Source organism: Chinchilla lanigera, unplaced genomic scaffold (genome assembly GCF_000276665.1).
Source record: "Chinchilla lanigera isolate Chin_1 unplaced genomic scaffold, ChiLan1.0 scaffold00100, whole genome shotgun sequence".
In the NCBI taxonomy this organism is placed as follows: Eukaryota; Metazoa; Chordata; class Mammalia; order Rodentia; family Chinchillidae; genus Chinchilla; species Chinchilla lanigera.
In genome coordinates, this window is record NW_004955501.1 from 1,902,635 (window position 1) to 1,926,979 (window position 24,345).

Below are 24,345 nucleotides of genomic sequence, written 5' to 3' on the forward strand. Positions count from 1 at the left end.
AAAGTTAAAAATAAATTTGAATCAATCATTATGAAATCTTCTCATGGAGAAAATACCAGGACCACAGGGTTTTATAGACAAGTCTTAGTAAATTTCAAGGAACAAATAATTCTAATTTAAGTAAACTATTTTAGAACAAAGAAAAAAATTACAAGACAATCTCATCCCTAAATCTAGATTCATCTTTGCTTTCTTCAGAGAGACTGTCTTACATGAACAGCTACTCATCACTTAGTATACAAATAAATTCAGCTTTTAGTTTGGGATATTAACTAGCAAACTTTTATCAACAATGAAGCAAGATTTGTAATGTCCTTAGGGAAATGCACTTTAATCCACAAAGTTAACACTACAAAAAAGATGATGATGTTGTGTTCAAGAAACAATGATGAGGGTCGTGGATGTAGCTCACTGGCACAGAGCCTGCCTGGTAAGTGCAATGTCCTGAGTTTGATTGCTGGTACCAAAAACAAAAAACAAAAAAAACAAATGATGAGCAGTAAAATGAGAAAAAAATATTGGTGCACATGTGCCTTTTCTGCTTAAAATTACTTCAAAATAATTTTGGCCAAGTTGAAATTGTTCCTGGTACATGATGCAAAAAAAGTTAACGTAAGTTTTCTGAGACAATGGCAAGCTGAAAGCAAGTATTTTTCAAGAATCCTGGGCAGTGACTTACAATCTTTCCCTGTGTCCCACCACTGCCCAAGTGATCCATAAACTTAATGAAATTCAATTCTAGGTCCCAATGGAACTTATTCGGAAACTTGATGAACTGGTTTGAAAATCTAGAAAAGTGAATGTATAATTCTGGCAATAAATATTTGGGAACACTGACATTGCAGGTTACATTCAGCAATCAATGTTTCTTTTCCAAACTGTATCCCAACTACCCTTTCTCTTAGTACCTCTCTAGCACTGTTTTAGCCATGCAATTTAAGGAACTGACTTTGGTTTTAAGGGTAACTTTGGATTAATCAAAAACCCATCTGTATATCGGAATTACTGACTAAACTTTTAAAATATATAGCAGTTGGGTCTGTACTTCAGAGTAAAGAGTCGAATCAGTCTAGAGTAAATCAGGTATTAGTATTTTTAAACCTACCCAAATGACTCTAAAAGCCAGGGAGTAAGAACCTATACAAGTAGATCAATGACAATCTTTCCCTTGCTAGGTTACTCCACTTAAGGTCAAAGGGATGCAAGTAAAAGTATGCTACAGACTTCAGGGAAAAGTTGACTGGCTCTTAAAAACACAGATTTCAGGACTCTGTCATAGAGATGAGGAAGGGAACTACTGTAGCCCTCTGGTTTCCAGCTGGGAGATGAAACTGACTGGCAAGGGAAAAAGAGAATTGCTGGGAAATAGAGCCAGAGTTATTAAAGCATCGAAGTCTACTTCACTTTGAACCCCTATTTCCTGAACTAGTAAGTTTCTTTATGGTGTCAAGTCAGTTTTGTTTTAATTTTCTGTTATTTTCTACTTACAGTTTACACTACAAGAAAAGTTATCCCATTGGATATCAAAAGGTACTAAAACATGCTGAGGCAATTTAGAATAATATGATACTGTATGAACACTGACCAAAAGAATGCTGATAAAGGCTCAGGAAGCACCCACATATATGTGGTTGCATAAGGCATTTTTCCTAAGGTACAAACTGTAAGTTCTAGTTTAGGCCTTTTAAAAGTTAGGGTACTATACTTCAAATAGCACTGGTGATATCAATCTGAATACAAAACACATTTTGGGGCATATTCTGCCCAAATATTTTTATGTCTCAACTGGACCTTATTCAAAAATCAAGTAACTTTTTACACTGATTTCCACTGATAAGTCTTTCCAAAGCAATCCATTTAGTTTTTACAAAAGCAACTCTTTAGTACCATTTTTCTTTTAACTAAAAGCAACCCTAGAAGAAGTCTTACGTCTGAATCCTGGTAAATACATTCAATTTAATTGGTAGAAATTGAAGAGTGCCATGGGTATCAAGTTATTATGCTCCATAACACAAATGGAAAGGGTCAATCAGGCAAGTCTTTTAAGTCAGTTTTTGTCTGTATAAAAAATGCAAATATATGAGAATTTCTTATAAGAGGGATGGCATTTGTATTTACTGAAAAATAATTTATTCAATAACTGATAGTAGGACAACTGGCTATGTATTTGGGAAAAAACAGTCCTACCTCATTCCACATGCAAAAAAAAAAAAACAAAAAAAGCAAAAAAAAAAAAAAAAATCCACAAAACAAGAAAGGAAAAGAAGAACTAGACAGAGGACTTTCAGTTCTGGGAGGTCAAAGTAGTTGTTCTTTCCCTATTCATTTTGTTTATAACTATATTTCCTGAATATTATATATAAAACAACAGAAAACTCTGAAAAATGAAGACAGCTAGAGGCCTCAGAAACCAAGGAATGACACAGTCATATAGAGTCCCTAGATTTAAAGGTGAAGGCCAGCAAAACAGATACACAAATAGCTCCAAATGGGACTGCCTGTCAAGAAAGAGTAATGGATGGCAAAGCGATATTGATGCAGGACAATGGAAGAAAACAGAGAACCCAGAAACACAACTATACCAATATGGCCAAATGCATTCTGACAAAGGTACAAGAGTACTTTAATGGAGGGAGATTAGCATTCTCAAAAAATGTCGATAAAGCAATTGAGACAACATCACCCCCAACACACAAAGAAAGGTATTGGACTTAATCTTGTGACTTATACATACACTAACTCAAAATGGACCAGGGAATTAAATGTAAAACTATAGAAGTTTCAGGAAAATGTCAGAGGATCCATGAAAGGAAAAACTCAACAGTAGAAAAACTAATTAGAACCACCACGTATTACAGCAGCCATTGATATTTTCCTACTAATCTATCCATAACTGTGTAAAGTTTGTGATGTTCCTATCCTATTTCATAAATGGATGTATGTTTATTATTATGTGTTTCCTACAACCACCATTGAGAAGAGTTAATGATTTTTCAGTAGGTCACTCATGTATAGCTCTATTTATTTTCTTTAGAAGCCACTTTGAAGATACCAAAGTATACTACAACAACTTGATAATCTCCTACCTCTTTTGTCTGTAACTCACTATTATTTGTCTATTTGTTTTCCTGAGAAACTATTTTGTAGACAATAATATGTAAAATGGTAACCATTGATAATTTCCTACCATTTTGTCTGTAATTTGCTAAGTCCCCCCTATTATTATGTTATCCTTCTTTTATTCTTTAAAATAAAAAAAAGAGTTAAAAAAATTTAAAAAAATAAAAAATAAAACAATACAAGATATCACAAAAAAAAAAAGAAAAACTAATTAGAGAAAAAGTAAAACATGAAGATACATTCAGTGAAGTGTACTATGCCATTAGCACAAGATATTCATCATTCTCTATTAAGAAAATGTAAATTATACCACCCTGAGATGTTACTATATCTACCTATAAGGATGGCTAAAAATAAGACTAATAATGCCATATGCTAACAAGTGTATTTTGAAATTGGATCATCGTACATCACTGACGAAAATGCACAGTACTACAGATACTCTAGACAACAGTTTGGCAGTTTCTCATAAAACAAAAAATGTAAGTATTATACAATCTCACAAATTGCACTCCTGTGTATTCATACCAATGAAATGATGGCCTCCATTCCACAAAAATTTGTACGAGTATTTATACCAATTTTGTGTGTAACAGTCAAAAATTAGGAACGATCCAGATGTGCTTCAGCAGATGAATGATTAAACAAACTGGTAGATCCACATCCAAAATGAACAAGACTGATTGATAAAACCACCTGGATGAATTGCTAAGGAATTATGCTGAATGAAAAAAAAAAAATCAATCCCAATGGTTACTTACTGAATGATTTCATTTATGTAACATTCTCAAAATGATAAAATTATAGAAAAAATAAGATCAGTGATTGCTAGGGATTAAAGAAAAGTGGGAGCATGCCGGGCATGGTGGCCCACGCCTGTAATCCCAGCACTCAGAACACTGAGGCAGTAGGATCCTTGCAAGCTCGAGACCAGCCTGGGCTACAAAATGAGCTCAAGGCCAGCCTGAACTGCATAGTGAATCCCTGTCTCAAAAAGACCCCCCCCCCAAAAAAAAAGTGGGAGCAAGAAAGCATCTGTTAGGGATGATTGCTGATCAGCTTTCCAACACTGTAACAAAATACTCGCATAATGAATTTACAAAGATAAAAGGTTTACTGTATTTTGGCTCACAGTTTTGGAAATATTGGTCAATAACAGTTGGCCCTAGTGCTTTGAGACTTTGACAGCAAATAATGACAGAATCTTGTTGGGGAGCAAAACCAGTCACCTCACAGCCAAAATCAAAACAAAGGGAAAAGGGTGTTGGAACCCACATTCCCCCTTCAAGGCATAATCCCAATGACCCAACTACATCCCACGAGGGCCTGGCTCTTAGGGCTTCACCACCTCCCAATAGCACCACGGACTTTCTGAGGGATACGTATCAACACCACAGTAGCTATTAAAGGGCAACTTCACGTAAGATGAGAGCACTCAACAACTCAGCTACATTCCAAGTTCGTCAATATATTTTGTAAAACCTTTTTTTTAAATTAAGGTATACCAGCAGCATTTTTTTCATTTCAAAAATCTTTTTATAGCTAGTTTGAACCAGGGTCCAAACTAAGTCTACATAGTATACTTTTGGGCAGTAATTCTCACATTCTCAGTGTCTTCAGTCTATAACATCATTCTCTTTCCTCACTCTTCCACGTCACTTATTTGACATACAGCATGTTCCAACATGGATTTGGCTGGTGTATATCCTCATGATGTTCCTTTATCTCCCTTTTCTCTAGTAAGCTGGTCATTATTTCTAGAGGCCTAAATTCTCTCCCCGGTTCTTTTGTTGTAGGTTGTTAAAAGAACACAAATGGTATTGATACTTACTGACATGTATTAGAAGACACACTATGTATGTATGGCTGAACCATTTACAGTTGAGACTGAATGGTATCTAGTAATATTGAACTAATTAACCAATTATAAAATTTTCTATCAAATCTTTACCTTGAGGATAGAGGGATAAGAGGGAGGAGGGGGAAGGGAAAGTACAAAGGACCCAGGTGCTATATGAACACATACCAATTCCCCCACAATGAATGCATTTATTATGCGTAATAAACATACTCAAATAATGCATTTCTTTAAAAAAATCAAGTCAATGCCGGGCGTGGTGACGCAGGCCTGTACTCCCAGCACTCGGGAGGCTAAGGCAGGAGGGCTGGTGCGAGTTCGAGACCAGCCTAGGCTACAAAGTGAGCTCAATGCCAGCCTGAACGGCATAGCAAGACCTTGTCTCAAAAAGACAAAAAAATTAAAAAATTAAAAACTAAAAAAAAAAGTCAAATGTGAGCACTAACCCACTAAAATAACAACAGAAATAAGCCTTCATTTAATAGTTTTGTAAGCCACCAATGATCACTGCCTGGATCCATTATTTCCAAAATAATACTTTGCTAACTCTACCTGCTTTCAGGAACCGATTTTTCTACAAAGAACTTTGGATAATGATTTAATTATTAGTATATAGGCCCTAGAGGAAAAGCAGATATGCTCCTATGTTTTGACACACTGCATATAGTTAGGTTTGTTTCCATTTTTTTTAGTTTTTATAAAATACAATTGTTTCATAATTACGTAAAGTGTTTAAATAGTTCTAAAACCATCAAACAAGGTATACTTATTGAGTTCTGCTTCCACTGGGAATTATGGCACATCCCTGTAATCCCAGCACTCTGGGAGGCTGAGGCAGGAAGAGCACAAATTCAACCCTAGCCTGGGCAATTTAGACGCTGTCTCAAAATGGGGCTGGAGATGTAGCTAGTGCAAAGGTCCGGAGTTCAGTCACTAGGATTTCAAGTGAAACAAGAAAACTTTGCTTTCTCTCCCTCCCTCCACAGAACTATTCTGAATTGCAATGGTTTATGTTTCCAGTGTTTCTTTTTTGAATACTTAAGGAAAGTACACAAGAAAATATATAAATTAGAAATTATAATTTTCATCTCCCCCACAATACATACATATGAAAGAGAAAACTATGTGACATTGTCTGAACCTTTCTTTTTCAGTTTAACCATTTATCTAATCATTCCATAGCTTAATATGAGATTTATTTACTAATATAATTACAACTTTTAACAATTGCATAATACTTCCTCATTATAAAAGTATTGACTTCTTCAACTAGACCTTACTGGAAGATAATGGGATGTTTCCAGTTTTCTGGTATTAAACAATGCTGCAATTAATAGTCTCATATGCATGTCCTCTTGTTTTTCTGTTAGAACCTTTGTGTTAATTACAGAAAAATGCTGAGTTAAAAGGTTTATAGTTCATATGATTTTGTAAGACTACCAAATTTCCTATTCATACAGTCTTTATTCTTGCACTCCTAACAAGTGTATCAGTGACTATTTTCTCAAAGCCTTTTCAATCTTTTGGATTTTTGCCAATCTGATGAGAAATGGTATTTCAGTAGCTTTTATTTGTATACTCTTATTATAGTGAGACTAAACACAATTTCCCCTACTTGAAGGTTATTTGCATTTGCTTTAAGGGTGAAACTTTTACTCCTATCTTCAGTCCATTTTTTCTGTAGGTTTTTTTTTTTCCAAGAGTCTGTTATAAAGTATCTGAACTTTGTCTTAGCAGTTGTAAAAATTTTTTCCCAGCTCGTCATTTTTCTTTAACTTTCAATTTTGGCTACAAAATTATTGAAAGACAATTTGACCATAGCTATTGTATTAGCTTTCACTATAACAAAAAATCTGAAATAATCTTCAGTCCCATTGCTATGGCCCTATGAGGCCCGTATCACGGCAGAGCGGGCATGGAACAGTGGAGCTGTTCACCTCATGCAGGTGGCCACGACACACAGAAAGACAGCCAGAGAGCCCAAGAGGAAGGTTCAGGGACAAGATAGAGTCGCAAGGGCACAAGCCCTTTGACTCACTCCCTTCAACTAGATACCTACCTCCTAAGTCTCCATTACATCTCCATGATGTCATCAAATTACAAATCCATCAATGGATTAATCACAGATAAAGTTAGAGCCCTCATGATCCAATCACCTTACAAAAGTCTTATCTGTGAACACATGAGGAAAATTTAGATCCAAACCTTAATAGTTATCAAAACTTCAAATGTGTACTTTCTTTTCTTTTTCTTTAATAGACCCAGAATGAAAACATTTGTTAACAGTGTAAGGATGGGATAAATAAATTATAGTATAGACATATATCAGAATATTATACAGTAATTAAAATGTATAAATATAGCCATACCCAATAACAGGTTTAAATTGGGCATACATAGCACTGAATGAATGGAGACATGTACAGGCATGGGGTATGATTCCATTTATAAAAAGTTCCAAAGTAGGTGAAACTAGTGCACAGCACTTTCAATGAGGAAAAGGTTTTTCTTGGGTAAAGAGGAGATGGTAGTTATTTGAACAAAGTACTGAGCAAATGGTTTTGCAATACTAATAATACTAAAGATGCCCAAATGATTTTTTTGAGACTAATCATTCCTGATTAAACTCTCAGTAACCTAATAAAATTGTATTTTCTTAATAAAATAAATAAAATTTATCTCAGCCAACAGTATTTCCATGAGTGTTCCCAAAAGAAATACAATGTGTCTCAGATTATCTAACCAATGGAATCCAGATCAAATTCATTCTACTTTAATTTGGTACAGACTGGTTCAAGTGGATTAAACCATTATAATTTTCTCCATTAAACTCGAACTAATCCAAACGTCTTAAATTGGTCCAAATTGTATCTTCACATAAACTGTCAATTTAGTACATGAACTATAAGGTTGAGACTATTATCCTCCTTTACAGATGAAGAAAGGCAGATAGATAACATAAGCTAGAAAAACAAATGAGAATAGTGATGGCTTTGACATCAAACTGCTTATCTCTGTCATTTACTACAAATCTAGACACATTCTTCATCTTCTCTAAACATCATCTCAAAAGGGACGTGTTAAGTTATTTTCTCCTTGCTGACATACGCTCAACACCCACAACTGTAATAAATTCTTCCTATTCTTAACCTCTGTTGTTCCCACAATTCATTCCTTGATTTTAGAGAACACAAACTTGGCATTCTGGACATTTAGCAGGTCGTGAGTTTCATTCCCCTATATCGCTACCATCTTAACAGTAGACCGACTTAAAATTTCTTCAACCAGAAGCCCGCTACCCTCAATTTCACTCTTCTGCAATGTATCAAGAGCAAAATATAGACAAATTTTCTGCCAGAGGGTAACACTGATGGCGTGGAGTCCAAAAGCCAATGCAATTCTTGTTCCCAACTGAAACCTCCTAAGCCGTCATTACTGACTGCATTTTTATCAGCATTTTGCTCTTCTGAGCTCTAATCAATGTTATCTCCCATCAAAGTCAGTTTACAGCATTCTAGGGCTACTTCTCTACCCAGCACCTCCAAATCTTTCTAAGCTACTCCCAGAAGCCAGTTTCAGAGGATTCTTAACCACATGGTTAGGGAGTACCACAGCTATGGCTCCACTTTTCTGGTACCAAATTTGTTTTTATTATTTTCTCATCACATTTGGCTCACAGTCTGTAGAGGTTTTAGTCCATAGTTGGCCAGCTTCAAGACAGGGCAGAACAGCAGATGTGCACAGCAGAGAAGGCTTTTCCCATGGCATGGCAATCAGGAAGCAAAGGGGGTCATTCCTCAACTGCATTTTCTTAAACCAACAACCTATATTCTACACAATAAAAAATATGCAAGTACTCAGAATTCACATTAAAAATGTTTGCTGGAACACTGCTAGTAATTATTAAAAAATTTGAAACAAAATATATATAGAATGTCTAAATTGGAAGCACAGGTTGAGGATACCTTTTTAAATGAGTCAGATAGGAAAAGTTTCAAATTTTGGATTTTGGAATACATATACATAAAATGAGATACCCTGGGGGTGGGATCCAAATCTAAAAGATAAATTCACTTATTTCACAAACACTTTATACACATAGCCAGAAGGTAATTTAACCAGTATTTTTAGTGTGCCTGCATTTTGATTATAATGCATCACATGAAGTGAGGTATGGAATTTTCCATGTATAGCATCATGTCAGTGCTCAAAAAGCTTCAAATTTTGGAACTTTCAGATCTGAGATTTTCAGATTAGGAATGCTCGATCTGTACCAGTATGATAAAATATCCAAGAAATATTGGAAAATGCAAACTCCAAAACAGTATGTTTATTATAAAACTCCACTCTGAAAAAAAAAAAAAAATTCTATAATATATCTTCATATATGCATTTAAAGGTCTGGAAGGAAATAGATCAAACTATAAACAGTGGTAGTCTTGGTAAGCGATAAAACTGGTACGATTTTCACTCCCTATTCCATAGGTAATATGTGGTTTTAGTATTTCACAATAGATACATATCACTTAATTCTTCTAAAACATTCAGTTAACAGAGAGAAAAACAACTAACTTGAAAGCTAACTGGTATCAAAAAAACAAAGTAGAGGTATGGAAACATGGAGAAGAGAGAAAGGTTAAAAAAAAAGAGAGACAGAATAAGCAAATATGACTACATTTACAGTAGAAGCTACATTTATAGTAAAAGAACCTAAACCCAGCATCTAGAGGAAAAAAAAAAAAAAAACCTTATAATTTAACTTTCCCTTTACTGGTGGTCATTTCTTCAGTAAAGCACCAGATAAAAGAGCCAGTTTGAATTTAAAGCCTAAATAGGGGACATGGTAACTGAAGGGCTAGCATCTTGTAACACCCAGGTGAACTGAATCAGCATGGTTCCTAGGGTGGAAGGCCCATCTAAGGATTGCCGCCAACAACACAAAAGAACTGGAGGGGAAGAAGGTATGCTGTTGATTCTCCTGGAGAAGTTTGTCACACTGGTTTTCCTGATATGAACTCAGCAGTTTTCTTTGTGGGAGGAGCCTGGGTCCTCCCTGTGGCTGGCTTAAGTTCTTTTCAGGGGAGCTCTGGTCCTTACCTTAAGTGTCACTCCCTGCCTCGAGTTCAGATCCCTAAGTCTGCTAGCACAGATCCTTCTTCTCCCTGGCACAGACTTTGCAGCTTCTATCACTGACCTATAGGCCTTCCCAGTGCAGATCCTTAATACAGACTGCTGTGGGCTCTAGGTCTGCAACTGGACTCCTGGAAGACATTGTCATGGGCTCTAGGTCTTCACTTGGACTCGTGGAGAATACTGCCATGGACTCAGCTGTATTTTTTGGGTCTCTAGTGCGTGGACAGATCTACCACACTCTTTTGCATCTGACTCTTCGGGTGAATACCATAAAATAATCCTATAAATCATGTGTCCTGTATTAAATGTACTCCCTTGTATATCCTGAGCACAACGGGGTAATATGTATCTTTATACATAACAGTCACATCTTGCATTTGAAGAGGGACAGCAACTGAGGTGAAATGAGAAAACAGGATGCAGCCCATCTAATGCATGCTCTGAGGCAGACAGAGAAGAATGTCAAGTATAATATTTACACAATTTAACATCCATTTTCTATTTTACTCTTTTAGCCAAGCTTATTTCAACTCATATAAATTCATTATGAAATAACTCCACTATACTTTCATCTAGCCCAGAGTTTTGGTTATCAATTAAGATTCTTCTTCCCGCTAAAACCTCAGGGTTTGTTTTTTTTTCCTCCCTAACCACACTCATATTTGCAGCACTTGGGTGTTCCTGGCTCCTACTCTTGCTTTCAGGAACTCCACTTCTATCCTTTTGTTTCTGTGTCCACATGGCCAGCATGCAAAGTGAGGAGCCTCACCAACTAGTGTCCAAGTGATCCCTGATATCAAGTGTTGGGCTTCCCTTACAGAATCTGAACAGCTACTGTGATCCCTATTGACTGCCTGCACTGCTGTAATTACATCAGCATTATGGACTTCACACTTGCCCTAGTCCCAGGTTACAGCACTCACATCCTGCTTCCCTTTTCTTCCTGGGCTTATTTCCTGACTTCTTTGTTTTTCAAATGTACTTCAAATGTCATTCCAAACTGTACCTTTGCATAATCCTGACCATTTCCTTGCCTTTCCCGAACTGGCTATCACAAAAACAGGATCTAAATTCAAATTAAAGAACTAAATCATTTCAACATGTCTACAGGCACATGAAATTTTCTGTTCTAGATATCTTCACAAATTACAGTATTTTCTATGAATGCACAAGGAGCAGATTAAGTTGGAGAACACCTACTTATTTAATTCAGGCAGAAATCTGCATCCTCCCACAGACTGTCAAAATATATAATCCTAAACCAGGAATGTTTATTGAATGTCCATAACCCAGGTTATTGTCTTAGCATTTCCCTCACAATAACCCTTTAAAGCACTATCTCATTTTGCAAAGTCTGATTCAGAGGTTAAGAAGATAAACAGCTTTTTAATCTTCAGAAACTGTTGGAAACTGAAAGTCAAATGTATGTACTTCATTTCCCCACGTACTTTGAATTACTACTTTGCCTCTGAAAGATTTTAAAGTACATAGAAATTTACTAAATCAGTGATCTCAACTTTTTTTTCTAATTTTTCTTTTTTTATAAATTTTTTTGTCCTGGGAATCGAACTCAGGACCTTGTGCTTGCCAGGCAAGTGCTGTGCCATATCCCCAGCCGATCTCAAACTTTGGACTTCACCCTTTAACCAAAGAGCTTCTGATCATGTAGGTTCTATCAATATTTACCAGACTAGGAATTAAAACATGTAAGAATATTTAAGAATTAAATTACAAATAATATTAATCCAACGCATGGGGGGGTACCAGAAATCAAACTCAAGACCTTATGCTTGCCAGGTAGGCTCTGTGCCACTGAGTTATATCCCCGGCCCCTCCAATGCATTTTAATATTGTTATGAAAATAATTATATCTTCTAAAGACAAAGACGAGTGAAAAGAATTGAAGCTCAAGATTAGGGCGTGGCCAACAAGCCAGCTGGGCAAGTGGGTGTGACCCGTCAGTCACAGAGATCCAGCAAACATGTGCCGAAGCCCTGCATCTGGAACCAATCAAAAATGCTATCTTTAATTCTTCTAGCAAGAACTCAGGCTTTTGATAAGTGGACCTAGACCTGACATGGGAGATACAAAAGATTGCTGGGTTTAAGCTTGTAGGGTGTAGCTCCTTTTCCTACATTTAACTGGTGCACATTAGCTCCACAGAGCATTTTTCCCCCTACTTTTAATACCTTTAATAAGTGTCACTGGGGGTGGTCGTGCACACCTGTAATCCCAGCACTCAGGAGGCTGAGGCAGGAGGATCACCATGAGTTCGAGGCCTGCCTGGGGTACATAAGCAATTTCAAGGCCATTTTTACTACATAAAGAGACCCTGTCTCAAGAAAAACCAATCAACCAATCAATGTAAAACCTCACTACCTTTTTTGCTGTCTTGACCAATTCCTTATTCAGGAGAAACAACTAGAAAACACATCTAGAAGGAGAGCCCAGAACCCCAGCTTGGTAACGAATGACATTTAACTTCAGCCTATCTTTTAAATGTCTGACTTTATTAAAACTAGGTAGATTCTTATAGCTGTTTCTACATTTAATGTATTGCAAGTTCTGGTTAAACTATATGAAGAAAACTTTATCTTACACAGATAGGTAGATTTTTAAAAAGAGTATTTTAAAACTATTTTTGGATAATTGTGGATTTTTTTTCTTTTAGTTATTATTCGAAAATATTAAGTTGGGGCTTTCTGGTTCTGAGGGAGGATAGAAGAAATGAAGATAGGTAGAAAGGAGATAAGGAAAATCAGAATTTTAGAATTGTATTTTTTGGGGAAAACTGCAGCTTCATGTCACAGGAGTTACTTAAGCCTTCTACCCTTTCAGGAAACAACACCCCCCCCCCAAAAAATCCCTAAAGATTTTAAAGACACAATAAGCCTGTAAATTGGGCTTTTCACCTATAAATTACACTTCTTGCCACAGATCTCTACTCTCAAGAAAAGAGCAATACTGGTGAGCAGTATATCTCAACTTCATGTAAATAGTCTACATGCTGACATAACCCACCTGATAGGTAGCATGACAAGACAGTAGAAGTACGTATCTTCGATCACCCATCTTGAAGACTTCCCCAAGTCCCATAATTATATCTAGCTCCAGATCGTAAGGTGCCTCTTGAGGACCCATACTCTGTTTCTTTTAATGCCTACTTTTAAAATTTATCTATTCCCTCATCCCCTGCCAAAGTAAAGAAAAAGGAATACATAAATCTCATATTTTCACAATTTTAATTTCTAAACATAGCCCAAAACAAACTTTCACACAACCCAAAGTAAAATAAACAAGGATATTCACAATGGTACTGTGGTATTGCCTAATGCAGCTGAAACCAACCCAAATATCCTTCAATTGAGGGATGAATAATTATGATGCACGCATGTTTATGGTAGATTTGCATGATTATAATATAAATGTTTACAATTATGACTCATCTATATAGCACTCATTGGTCTGAAAACAAAGAGAACTTAAAATGTGAGGAACGAAATAAATTTTAAAGTTACAGATTTTTAAATCAGTGAGCTCAACTTTTTTTTCTCATTTTTTTTTTGTACTGGAAATCAAACTCAGGGCCTGTGCTTGCCAAGCAAGTGCTGTGCCACATCCCCAGTCAATCTCAAACTTTTTGATTTCACCCTTTATATATATATATGGGTATTTTTTAACACCAGATAGTAAATGAAAACCAGGAAATTATACGATAGTTTTCTGAATATATACACGTGTTTTAGAGGTTTAAATGCATAGACTGGAAGAATACATACCAAAGTTATGATTGTGCCTGCCTCTGTAAGGGTACAGCTGGGCAAGAGAATAAAAAACACTATAATCCTGTTGTAATGTCATAGTTATTTTAGCTGAAATTTTGAATTTAAAATGAAAACACTGTTTAATTCTTAAATAATAGGATTTATTATGTATACATATCCACTCCCCACAGTGAATATAATCATGTACTGCAAACATGTACAATACTAATAAAAATTTTAAAAATTTGTCTAATTCCTTTATGTCACTTACTGACACATCCCAAAAATTCTACTTCCATGACAGGAGTCAGGAAACCTGCAATTTAGTTCTATAGGTAGGGTAGGGTTACTCCTAGGACCCTGTCCACAGTGACTGTTCTACTTTCTTTCTTAGGACGGGATGGTTCAAACCCAAGACCTCATATATGCTAGGCAAGTGCTTTACTACTAAGCTGCATCCCCAGTTCAGGTAGTTTCCCAAATATTACTTTCCAGTGTGAAATCTAAAACTATCAATGAACCTCTCATACTGTTAAGACTCACTGGCACCCGAGCACAGTAACACACACCTATAAATCCCAGCAATCAGGAGGCTGAAGCAGGAGGATCACCATGAGTTCAAGGCCAGCCTGGATTACACAATAAGACCCTGTCTCAAAACAACAACAACAACAACAAAAAAAAGACCATTGTCCTAAGTATTTTATTTCCAGAGAAAATGGAAATAAACTCACTGTATCTTTTTAATTACTTACAGTTAAAATCTCCAGAAAAAAATATGAAGAACTACTAAGGAATTAAAAAGTAAATTAACAGCAAATAGGTTGGGGTGAAAAGTCAACTAAAAAAGAGCAATATGGCAGCAATACACTTCTTTATGATTCCTTCTATCACCAGCACTATCATTACCATTACCATTTCCACCACCACCCTGCTTTATTTCCTGACCAGAAAACAGATGGGCAGAATAGAGAATTGTATAGTAGGTGCAGTCAGAGAAAAGCAAACTTAAGAGAAACACTATTCCACCAAAAGACAGGGGGAAAAGCTGTTAAAAGCCAGAAGGTACTTGTGTTAAATCCCTGTAGAGGGGTTTCCTCTCCTTTTCTCCCTCTCCAGTCTTGTTCCAAGGCCATCCTCAGGAAAGGATTTACACTGCTGTCACAATGGTAGAAGATGACATATACATTACTAAAACCTCAAGAGAAAAACTTGTTCCTCTGGATACATGAAAAAGAAAAGGAGACCGAGCGGTAGCAAAAGGTGAGGGAGGTACTCATTATTTTTGTCTTTCCTATCACTTTACCCTGAAGGTAGGTGCAGCAAAGTCTAGAACTGAGCAACAACACAGGAGACAAAAATTCTGAAAGAACCTAATCTTTCCAGCTAGAGGAACCAGTAAAGGGATCACGAGAAGCCAGCAAATCCAGAAAAAACCCTTAAGCCTCAATATTCGTCTATATTATAAAAATTAAAGACTCAAAACAGCATACCAGCACTCTGGGAGGGTCAGGGAAGGGAAAAGAATGACAAATTCAAGCCCAGCCTGGGTAATTCAGCAACTTAGAGAGATCCTGTCTCTAAATAAAAAATAAAAAGGGCCCTGGATTCAATCCTTAGTAATGCAAAAACAACAACAACAACAACAAAAAGCCCACCAAAAATAAAAACGAAGACTCAGCAAAATTGACAATGTCCCACTTCCCCCACCTTGCCCTACTCCCACAAAGAGATTTAAACAAACATTCGCATAGTATCTAACAGCTCAAGGCCAAATCCTATGAGGATGATTCTAGCCTGGTTAAAGTTCCTTGCCTGAGAAAAGTAGCTACTATGGTGTCACATGCCTGTTACCCCTTTAATGTCTGGCTTCTGTTTATTTTTGACATCTACATATTGTAGATTATGAATCAGCATAAGTACTATACCAGGCTTCCTCAAGGAGAACACGTATAATATACCTGAAGAAGCACAACCAAGGCACTAAGAACTGAACTGAAATATAAACACTACCGAAGCCCCAGGCTACCCCTGAGTGGTACTCTGGGAGGCTGAGGCAGGAGGATTACAAACTCAAGCTCAGCCTGGGCAACTCAGAAATTTAGAGACCCTGTCTCAAAATAAATAAAAATTAAGAAATGGGCTGGGGAGACAGCTCAGTGCACAGGTCCTGGGTTCAAGGCACAGTCCCACAAAAATAGTAAGTTTTTCCCCTCCAGCTAAGTGCCAATTCACAAACCCTAGTCTGTGAACTTGTGGCCCAGTCATGTAGACCAACTTTCCTTCACACTATTCAATGCTTTTCCCACAGCAACCTTTAAAAAAATCTACTTTTCTTTTAGCAAAGACAAATTCAGTTTGCACTAAATTCTTCAACAGTTATTCAATAAAAGCTATCATTATCCCTTTAATGTCTGGCTTCTGTTTATTTTTGACATCTATATATTGTGGTTATGAATCAGCATAAGTACTATACCAGGCTTCCTCAAGGAGAACATGTATAATACCTGAAGAAGCACAACAAAGGCACTAAGAACTGAACTGAAATATAAACACTACCGAAGGCCCAGGCTACCCCTGAGTGGCACATATACCAAGAGATGTAAATAGCACAAAAAAGGTTTAGAAAATGAAACTGACTTTGACATTTATTCTAAATTGAAAATACCATTAGTAAAAAAATGAATTTAATACACCTAACCTACTAAACATTATAGCTTAGCAAAACAGTTTACTGAGTATTGGTCGTTCTGTGCCTGACTAGGAGCTGTGGTCTGCTACTGCTGCTCAGCATCACAAGAGAGTATCTGAATACCTATCACTAGCCAAGGGGGGAAAATACCAAATTCAAAGTACTACTGCTATCTAATGCCTATCACTTTTACACAACCATAAAGCTGAAAGATCACAGGTCAAACCGTCATGAAGTAGGGGCCACCTGAATTAACTCTCTGGAGCATTCACTATAAATACAGATTTAAGCTGGTTGCTCTGGGGCAGGCTTGTGGTCCCAGTTACTCAAGGGGCTGAGACAAGACAGAAGATCGAATGAGCCCATGAGTTTGAGACTGGCCTGCACATCACAGCAACCTATCTCCAAAAATTAAAGTAGAACAAAGACATATACAGCCAAAAAACAATAATTAAAATCGATACTAAAAAAAAGTCAGATGTGGTGGCATATGCCTCTAATCCCAACTATTTAGGAGAATGAGACAGAAGAGCCCCAAATTTGTGGCCAATCTGGACTACTTAGCAAGACTATCTCAAAACAGATTTTTAAAAAGGACTGGGTTTCAAATTCAGTAGTAGAGAGCTTGCCTAGCATGCATCAAGGCCTTGGGTTCAATCCTCAGGACTGCAAAAAAAAGGAACTCAAATAACTCCAAAAGAAAACAGGAAAGAGAAAATAAGAATAAAAGCCACAAGAAGCACATAGTTAATACCAAAGACCAAATAGCAAGGAAATCAATAACTACTACTATGGCTTGTATCTCAATGTCCTCCAAAAGCCTAATGACCTCATAAATATGGCTTTTGAAATGTGACTGAATTACAGGAGTTTACAGATGACTTATTAGGAAGTGGGAGCTAGTCAGAACTCAGGTTACATCTGCAAGGTTCTATCTCCCTCTTGGGCCCTTTCACTCTCTGCTTCCTGTCTGCCAAGCTGTGAGCAGTTCTCTTCCGCCATGCTCCTCTGCCGTGCTGTCCTGCCTCGCCTCCAGCCCCTCTCCACTGATACATGAGCCAAAATAAAGCTCTCCTTTAACCTGTGGGGATAGCGTATTGTGTTTCAGTGATGAAGAGAATTATTAAGATAATTACATTAAATAGACAGTCTAAACACACTAAAACAAGACTTTCAGACTAGATTATTAAGAAGACTCACTGGATATGGTGCTGCACATCTGTTGTTTCCAGCTCTCAGGAGGCTAAAGCAGGATCATCTCAAGTGTGAGGCCAGCCTGGGCTACACAGTGAGTTCAAGTCCAGCCTGAACTACACAGCAAGACCCCTTCTCAATCAATCAATCAATCCATCAATCAGACTCAAGTATTATTAAAAACCCATTTAAAATGATACAGATTGAAAGGAAGAGAATCATGCAAACACTAATCACAAGAAAGAAGCGGCTATATTAATATTTGATGAAGTAGACTTTAAAACAGAGAAAATCACCAGGGATAATGAAAGACACCAGACAATAAAATGGCCAATTCATCAAGAAGATATAACCATCCTAAACAGGTAGTACTTAACAGGAACAAGTATCGGAAGTAAAAACTGCTGAACTGATAGAAGATAGAAACTTTAATACTACTCTCAGTAATAATCATAGAAAAAGCAGATGATGCAGTACCAAAGACATGGAATAAGGAAACAACACCCTCAACCAAGTAGATAACTGACTCAACAAAAGCAAACGCCAGGCGTGGTGGTGCATTGCTGTAATCCCAGGGGGAGGCTGAGGCTAAGGCAGGAAGATAACCATTAGGCTACATAATGAGTTCAAGGCCAACCTGGACTATACAGTCAGACTCTCTCTCTCAAAGAAAAAAACAACAATCTCCCCAACTAAAAAGAAAAAGAAAAGAAAAAGCAAAGTATACATCTTTAAATACACATGGAACATTCACAAATTCCACATTCTAGAACATAAAACAAATCTTATTGAATTTAAAAGATTTAATATCATATAGCATATAGTCTCTTACCATTAAAGAATTAAACTAGACAGTAACACAGAGATAGCTGGAACATCTCCAAATATTTAGATAGTAAACAAAACATACTTCTAAATAATTCATGGTAAAAAACTAAGTCTCATGGGAAAATAGAAACTACTTTGAATGGAAATACATAAAAAATTATGCCAGCCATGGTGGCACAAACCTATAATCCCAGGAAAGCTGAGACAGGAGGAGGACTGCAAATTCAAGGCCACCCTAGAAGATTTAGCCTCTCAAAAAAAAAATAAATAAATAAAAGGGCTAGGGATGCAGGTCAGGGCTGCGTGGTTTAATCTCCAGTATCAAGTATTTTTTAAAAAATTACTAAATATATCGCTTCTTGGCCTTCTGGCTAACGTCAAGTGTAAAAATTACTAAATAAACCTAGAAGTGTTCAAAATAATTCACAGCATTAAAAAGCTATACACAGAGGGCGGGGGATACAGCTCAGCAGTGCAGCACCTGCCTGGCAAGTGTGAGGTCGTGAGTTCGATTCCTGGTACTGAAAAAAAAAAAAGCTATACACAGAACCAGAGATATAGTTCAATGGCACAGCGCCTGCCTGGCAAGCATGAGGCCCTGAGTTCAGTTTCTGGTACTAAAAACCAAACAAAACAAAAACCTATATACACAGAATGATAGAGAACGTTCCATATCAACAATGTAAGCCTCTATTTCAGGAATTTAGATTTAGAAGATACTTAGGAGGATACTTCGTGAAGCAGAAGGGTTGCAAATTTGAGACCACGATGGACAACTTGGGAAGTCCCTGTCAGCACATACACAGATGCATATAAGCACATGAAAAGATCCTCAATGAAACCACCCTCACATCATCAGTCATTACAGATATGTAAATTCGAAGCACAACATGATACCATCCCCACTACACAGCAACAAAATGGCTTTGAGACAGCAAGAAGAGGAAAAGAATAAAAGAAACTGACAGTATTAGGTGCCTTTCAAGATTCAGAATAGTGCAAATAGATGATGGTACTGCAGTATACATAACTAACAGCTTCTTATAAAGTTGAATATACATTTTACCATATGACCATATCTAATTCCTGGATATTTACCTGAGACAAATACCTATGATCACACAAAAACCTGTACTCAAATGTTTACAGCAGCTCTATTCAACCATCACAAACTGAAAACCCAAATGCCCTTTAACTTTAACTTAGCCATAGTTTGTACCACCATGGCTGGCATAATTTTTTATGTATTTCCATTCAAAGTATTTCTATTTTCCCATGAGACTTAGTTTTTTACCATGAATTATTTAGAAGTATGTTGTTTACTATCTAAATATTTGGAGATGTTCCAGCTATCTCTGTGTTACTGGTGTCTAGTTTAAGTTTTGAGTCTCAAGTGTCACTCAGGCAATGTGTTTATGTACTGACTATCCTGAGCACTGCTCAGGCAGGTGGCATTTCAACCATCAATTCTTTTTTGTGTTGGTATGCAGAGTCTCACTCAGGCTGGCTTTGAGCTCACTATGTAACCCAGACTGACCCTGAACTTCCAGTGATCCTACCTCGGCCTCCCCACCAGCAGCTTCGACTTGCCAATTCCTGTTTGCACAAGATATACTCATATGTCTGTTTTACACTGGCTCTTGTTTGCAGACTATTTCTTTAGAATGTTGCATCTGCCTAGTGTTGCATTTGTTTCTAGTGAAATCTAATAGTTTTGATTATTTGCCTTTAATAATTTATGTTTTGTTTTAAGACAGGATCTCGCTATGCTATGTAGTACACCTGGCCCTGAACTCGCTTATGGAGGAGCCCAGGTTGGCCTCAAACTCACAGGGATCCTCCAGCCTCAACCTCCCAAGAGCTGGCACTATAGGCGTGTACCACCATGCCCAGCCTCATGTTTATTTATGAAAACTAATCTATAATTTTATGTTACAATCTATAAAAATTCTCATTCTAAGTACATTAGATACAATTTTTATACTTTTCCAGAATCAATGATATTCTTTTACAATATAAAACTAACACCTTCAGGACACTGAGAATGAATAAGAAGGAAGTGTCAAGACATCTGCAAAAGAAAAAACTGAAACAAGGAGAAATGTCAGCATATCAGAGAGGAAAAATCTGTATTATGAAATGGAAAGACAACTACTGTACTCATGGTCAACTATTCATAATACAGAAATGACAGAACATGAAAGAAACCAATAGTGTGTTAATAGAGTTGACCAACACCCAACAAGCAACCCTGTAATCAAAACATGAGGAAAAAATATTATAAAATATTTATGCACATTCTGCACCAAACAAGAACCCATTTGTTGTTTATTCAAAACAAGAGGGTTCAAAAAGTCATTTATAATTTAGATTAGGTCTAACAGAACAAATAAAATCGGGATAGTGAAAAGCCAATCAGGACATCCACCACTGAGGTCTTCACTATTACGTTCCATGGATGGTCATTTTATTGAAATTATACCTGCCACGGTAAAGAAAGAAAGGCCAACAAGACAGTGTGCTGTTCAAAAAAACCAAATAAAATAAAATAAAGACAGACAACAATGCAAAAAGAATTCGGAGACTAGATACTACCGTTGAGACTGTAATATTGGGTTGTGCATTGAATGTTTTAAGATATAGGAATCATTGAATAAATTTGATTAAATTATTGTTTTTGTAGTTATAAAAATTAATGAAAAACATGCAATTTTTGGTCATCTTCTATTTAAATAATCGGACTAGTAAGTGGTCAGCGTGTTCCCACTGGCTCAGCTCTATTCACCATTACAAACTGGCAACAACCCAAATGCCCTTTAATGAGTAAAGGGATAAATCAGCTACAGTTCATCCATATAATGGACTACTACTCAGCAAGAACTGGAATGAAACACTTACACAAGGGTGAAATACAAATGCATCATGCTAACTGCAAGAGGCAGTGATCCAAAGGTTACATATGACATTCTAGAAGAGGCAAAACTACATGAAAAGCAGACAAATTAGTGACTATCAAAGGCTAACGCTTGACTACAAACGATAAACGATTTTTTTATTTTGAGAGAATGATGAAACTGTTCTGTGTTTTATATTGTGGTAGTGAATACACAACTTGTAACAATGAATTCTGCAGATCCTCCAAATGTTAACATTTTATCCAGTATCAGATTTCTTTCAGCCTCTAGGATCTCCAGAGTGAAAACTTCAGTGAATTTCCTAGAATTATGAGAAAAGTGGCTTCACAGAACTTTAATGGGTCTACTTTAGGAACACAAAAGAACTACCAATCACACCTAAAAAACATGTTTCTTCCCAACCTACTCTACAAATTAAGTATAGCTGTACATTAACACACTAAATTTGTCATATCATTTAATCTACACATTATGTATAGACTCTGAGGAAAGGTACTGTTTCCTACGTATGTAAGTTATAACAGATATGATCCTTTTGGGAAGACAGTGGTTATTTTCTGAGAAAAAAGTAAGGAATCAACTAGTATAAAACTTTTCTGAAGGGAAATCTGTTGTGCTACTAAAAATACAATTTTAAGAGTCTGCTGTACTTTAACACATATTTTAACAATTTCCTGTTTCTGATAAGAATCAGCTAAGTAACAATACCCAAGTGACTAAGTCCGGAAGTTTGGTGGGTCAGAAATCAATCAGTAAACAATGAAGGCAGAAAAATCCCACAAATAACTAACCTCTATGTGCCATAAGTAATGCAAAAGATGAGGCAATCTGTAAGATTATTTTTATTCTACTCCATTTTCTAAGTCCTATTATCTTTTGAATAAGTTTTATTATTAAACACTCTCAGTAATGAAACAAATTTCACTACTGGGAAAACAAAAAATCATGAGCTAGTCAGAAATAAACCAAAGTAAAATTAAGGGATTTTGTCGTTATTTTTGTTGTTGTTGTTGTTGTTGTTTGAGTACAGGTCAATTAAAATGCCATCTTATTCTACCCACTTTGGGAAATATCACTTTGAAGACATCATCAGTATGAGAAAGCAAAAAGTAATGACAAAAGCAAAAGTGCTGTACATATTACAATCTCTTCACCTATTAATTCAACAAATGGTTACTGATTAGTTATTGTAGACCAGGAGACTGAACAAAAAAATGGGAAAAAGAAAGGTATATTAAGCAAAATCTTGTTCTTAAACTGGGAGAGGGCATGCGTATCTGTAATCCCAGCAGTAGATACTGAGGCAAGAGGATCATCGTGAGTTTAAGGCCAGCTTAGGACACATAGTGAGTTTGAGGCCAGCCTCAACTACAGTAAGACCTTGTCTCAAAATCATAAAACACTTCCTCTCAAAAACAATCACAACTACAATCCTATCCCTTCAACAAATACATATAAAGACATTATTTCTGTATGATTATTTTATCAGGCATCACAAAGTTTTACTCATTATCCTCTACATTACAAAAACTGATCCAACATGACATTAAAAACACTTCACTACTCTATAATCAGAATATAGTATTTTGTTACTTGAAGTAGAAATCATTCTATTACCATTAAAAAAAGCAGTAAATAATCTTACTAAATAAATTACAGGCAGACAATTACAGCACAATTATTGCCACCCATAATGAAAATGTGTAACAATAAAGAATGCGATGATTAACACAAGAAACACTGAGCATCTTAATTGCTCCAACCCTTACTGTGTAGGTAGTAATTAAAAATAAGTGGGCTCCTAACTGACTGGAATCATATTTTAAATTTTTTTAAATTGTGGTGAAATATAGACTAAATTGTGACCCCTTTAATCTTAACACACAGAAGTTCTAACTCCCAGTACCTCAGAATGTAACTGGATTTGGATATATATGGTCTTTAAAGAGGTAACTGAAGTAAAATGAGGTCATGTGGGCTCTAATCCAGCATGACTGGTATTCTTATAAAAAAAAAAGATTAGGCACACCAAAAGACACAGGGAGAAGACAGCCATCTATACGCCTAGAAGAGGAAAAAAATAAAATACAAATTATAAAAAAAGCTCAGAAAAGGCTTTCGAAAGTCACCAACATTGGTGACACCTTGCTATCAAGACTGCTAATCTCCTGAAAGCATGAGAAAATTAATTTCTATTGTTTAACACCCAAGCTATAGTACTTTATTAATGGCAACCCTAGTGAACTAATAAATTCACATAAAAATTATGACCTGAATCTAATTATAGAGTACAAGGAATTAAATATACTCATATTATTGCACAACCACTATATCCATCTTTAGAATGATTTTCATCTTGCAAAACTTATTCTCTATACATATAAAACAAGAGCTATTCTATACATACTCAAACTACTAATCAAGAATGAAAGAAGGGGCCTGGGGATTTAGTTCAGCGGCAAAGTGCCTGCCTGGCAAGCGCAAGGTCGTGAGTTCGGTTCCCGGTACCGGAGAAAAAAGAAAAGAATGAAAGAAGGGTTAAACATTTCAGATATACAGCCTCAAAAAAATTTAAATCCAATGTTTACTTAGGAAACAAGAGAAGGACATACTTCAACAAAACAAGGAAATAAAGAAAGAAGAAGGAAGGTATAAGATCTGTGCAGCAGGTGAACTAATGAAAAAAGCAAGGGAAATTTCCAGAATGCTAACAAAAGAAAATGTAGCTCTGAAGAAACAGTATAAACTGGAGTAGAATTGCAGGAAAGAAAAACTTTGATAAGATTATTTGACAGATATGACAAAGTGAAAAATTAAACAGGTGTAAAATTTAAAAGAAAA

The 24,345-nt window shown here is 36.3% G+C and overlaps 1 protein-coding gene across 4 annotated transcripts in view; it reads right to left on the bottom strand.

Moving 5' to 3' along the window:
- The window catches only part of Nck1 (NCK adaptor protein 1), a 95,136-nt gene that overhangs the window by 34,679 nt on the left and 36,112 nt on the right, over positions 1–24,345 (bottom strand). Inside the window, exon 1 of one of the 4 annotated variants that reach the window (XM_013505795.1) lies at positions 7,038–7,112. The exons of the other annotated variants lie outside the window; for them this stretch is intronic. The gene's annotated coding sequence lies outside the window, so the exon portion shown is untranslated. Of the gene's footprint in view, positions 1–7,037; positions 7,113–24,345 lie in introns of those variants that run through there. 4 annotated transcript variants of the gene reach the window in all.